At 49.1% G+C, this 3512-nt stretch overlaps 1 long non-coding RNA gene across 1 annotated transcript; it reads right to left on the reverse strand.

The window, feature by feature from the left end:
- Window positions 1-244: 244 nt before the first annotated feature.
- Window positions 245-1160, reverse strand: LOC121823588 (uncharacterized). Its single transcript, XR_006065107.2, has 3 exons — window positions 1014-1160; window positions 570-689; window positions 245-427 (listed from the first exon to the last, which is right to left on the reverse strand). It is a non-coding gene; the product is annotated as an uncharacterized LOC121823588 (long non-coding RNA).
- Window positions 1161-3512: the final 2352 nt, after the last annotated feature.

Here is a 3512-nt window from a genome sequence, read left to right on the forward strand (position 1 = left end):
GAACCCTGAACCTCTGAGTTAGACCCCTTGGCCCTGTTTTGATTTTTAAGGACAAACAAAAGCTTTAAGACCAGAGCACTTTCATTTCCTATTCTCAAGGCTCTGGGACAGACCATGAACTTTACCCTGTGGCAATAAGTTCAAAGCATTTCCAAATACATTTAACTACAGCATTAGGTAGTATGACAACCACAAACAGCTTTAAGAAGTTTTAAATTTTACTTATTGATTGAGTGCATGTGTGTGTGTGTGTGGGGGGGGATTGTAATGGAACATCCATGGAGGCCAGAGGACAGCTTGCATGAGTCAGTTCTTTTCTTCCATCACGTAGGTCTCAGCATTTGAACTCAGGCCTCTAGGCTTTGTGACAAGAGCCTTTACCTACCGCCTGTCTCCCCAGCCTCCTTATGTTCATCCTGAGAGTTTCCTATGTTGAGATAAAAGATGACCACAGTTACAGGGCTGTGAAGTTCCCTTTCTCTCTCGGTTACATCAACAAACTGATAGAGCAAAAGGGTCCACAGACACGGATAAGACATGGAGAACTTCTAAGTATGGCCTCATCCTACCTCTCTGAGATACATGGCGGACAGTGGAAAAGATGTCCCCTCTGGCTATCTTGAGTGAAAGTATGCATGTCGTATCTCTTCTGCAAACACGAGGGTGTGATTTAAGATTCCTGAAGAAGTCTGTAGGTAGGCCAGGGCAGGGGGAGACAGTTTTTATGTGGGAGCCAATTAATGTCGGCCCTCAGCCACACTGCTCTGATCTGCCTTGGGAGGCAGGCAGGCAGGCAGGCAGGAGTGCATTGTCGGGGGAGAGGTGCTGCCACAGGTTTCTATCCAGAAAAGGCTGCGGGTTGTTGGCCCTGAGTTGGAGGCGCATGTGTCCCAAGGAGAGCAGCACTAAGTACTGAGGGGAACTCCCTTGTGTTTTCATTCTCCATTGATGGACAATACTAGATTTTTGCACTTTCCCAAAACCCAGAAAACAGATTAGAAGTCATAATTTACCTGCCTGCTTTCTGTCTTCCTCAGGCTCCAGGCTCTTGCTCCTCAGCCACCCTCTGAGGCTGTGGGACGTAACCTGGAGCTTGACTCTGAGATGCGCAGTGGGGTGCCTGAGGGTGGCTGCCTACTCTATGCCTTCCCCCACAGGGGATGCATTAGCCGGGGATGCTGACCTGAAGGTCACTAAATCAGGTCATTGGGTCATGCCCTCTCACTGAAGAAAACAGACCTCACTGGCCAAGTTAGGCAAGAACGGCAAACAGCAAGGCCATCTGCTAGAGTACACAGTGTTTCCTGAGTTCTCAGTGTGCACGTGAACATCTGGGCGCCCTTGGTAATAAACAACTCCTAGTGGGGAAGGAAGCCGCTCCTGAAAAGACGAGACTTTCGGGACAATTCAGTGGCGTCGCTCTGATTTAAAGTGATGTGTGTACGGGACAACTGGGGGGAAAGCAAGGAGGAAAACAATGCAGGGAGATTCCACTTCTAGATCAATTCCCAGAAATCCCAGTAGGACCAAGAAACAGGCAACAAAAGTGTTGTTATCAATGTAAAAGAAAAGATGGTGGTCTCCGGCCAGTAGGCTCACCCTTTAGCAACGCCCCTTCCTGAGGGACATGGAACACAAGTATGGGGCATTTAGACACCAGTCTCCAGAGATTCCTAAGGAGCATGAAATGACCCACGCTGGCCGGTTTTATGCCAGCTTTACCCAAGCTACAGTCGTTTAGGAAGAGGGACCCCTCCACTGAGAAAAAGCTCCTACTAGATTGGCCTGTGAGCAAGCCTACTGTGTGTTTTCTTGATAGATAATTGATGTGGGAGGACCCATCCCGCTGTGGGTGGTGCCATCCCTGGGCTGGTGGTCCTGAGTTCTATACGAAAGCAGGCTGAGCAAGCCATGGGGAGCAAGCCAGTAATCAGCACTCCTCTATGGCCTTGGCTTCAACTCTTGCCTCCAAGTTCCTGCCCTGACTTACCTGGGTGATGGACTACAAGCTGCAAGATGGAATAAACCTTTTCCTTCCCAAGTTGCTTTTAGTCATGGTGTTTTATCACAGCAATAGAAACCCTAGCTAAGACGCAGACTCTGTGAGCCCTGCTTACACCCATATACACGTTTGATGGTCTATATTTCCTTCATTCCTCCTTGACATCCTCTCATAAGGATGGTGGGTGCTTTCCCCTCATCTGTGACCTGGGTAAAGGCGAGACTGACTTCGGCACAGATCAAGAGTCTGTTTTCCAGTTCTCCCTCTTCTCTGTCCCATTGGCTGATTTGGATCCTACGTCTTTCAGCCATACCTCTTGCACCTTGTCAAGAGACAAACTGTGCTGTGTCTTAAGGGAAGAAAGCAAGCCTCCCATCCCCAGGCTTAGACTGGATGGTACTGATGGGGTCAGGCGGGAAGGCTTGGCTTGTAGCATTTTCCTTCCCAGAAGGGTCCTGGGGAAGGCACACTGGGGCAGGTTTTAGCTCCAGCCTGATGGTAGGTAGGCTCTGCTTTCCAGGGGTGTCCTTTCAGAGAGCCCACGGAGGACATCCCCATGTTGCATGTACAGGATGGGATGAGTTAGTGGGAGAACTTTACTGTGCTAATGAGACCAGGAAAGTCCAACACAGGGTAAAAATACACTATGAGTCATCGGTGTTTAGAACTAAAGGCAGAAAAACACCTACTCATGCCACCATCTGAAATAGCTGGACATAGGATGCTGAGGCGGCCCTTGCTCTGTTCCACATGCCACATGCACAGAAGTGTGCCCACAATATCCTGCTGTGGTTCAGCCTGAAGCTGTTTCTTTAATAGGGTGGCTCTGGCACAATGCTAATACGAATGAGAAGATAGGGTGGCCTTCCATCACGGGTCAATGTCCATTACCTCCTGGTACCCAAGTCCTGGCACAGGCTGTCTGCCAGCAGGTTGAGGAAGCACTCAGACCTGTGTATAAGGCTGCAGGGTACTCCTAGGGACCAAAGGGCCACAGCATCAGCTGATGGTATGGGTCATGTCGCATGTCACTTCTATGGAGTCTTAGCAGGGTGGAAAACATGTTTTGACATAGCTTCAGGGATGGCATGCCAGTGCTTCTAATTGCATTTTCTTATAAGATTGTCAATTAACATGCAATAGATTCTGTAATGTGAAGCAATCATGTCGCCAGCCTTTGGGGGACAAGGAAGGGGTGTGAACGTTGATTGGCCATGCCACACATGCAGATATGCAGATCCATCTAGGACAGAGGGGTTAGTTCTCTCTTTTCAGCACGAGTTCCGGGACTCAAAACTCAAGGTATTGGGCTTGTAGGCAAGTGTCTCTACTCACTGAAGGATCTCTTTGCTTCTTCCTTCTCAGACATTTAAAATGATCATTCTTACTGGCAAAATGATGGAGCTGAGCACCTGAACACACTCTTACCTGGTGGGTTTGCCTCATACAGAGAAGCCAAAGAGAGCCAGGCGGGCGGTGGTGGCGCACACCTTTAATCCCAGCACTTGGG

This window comes from Peromyscus maniculatus, chromosome 17 (assembly GCF_049852395.1).
Source record: "Peromyscus maniculatus bairdii isolate BWxNUB_F1_BW_parent chromosome 17, HU_Pman_BW_mat_3.1, whole genome shotgun sequence".
Lineage (NCBI taxonomy): Eukaryota > Metazoa > Chordata > Mammalia > Rodentia > Cricetidae > Peromyscus > Peromyscus maniculatus.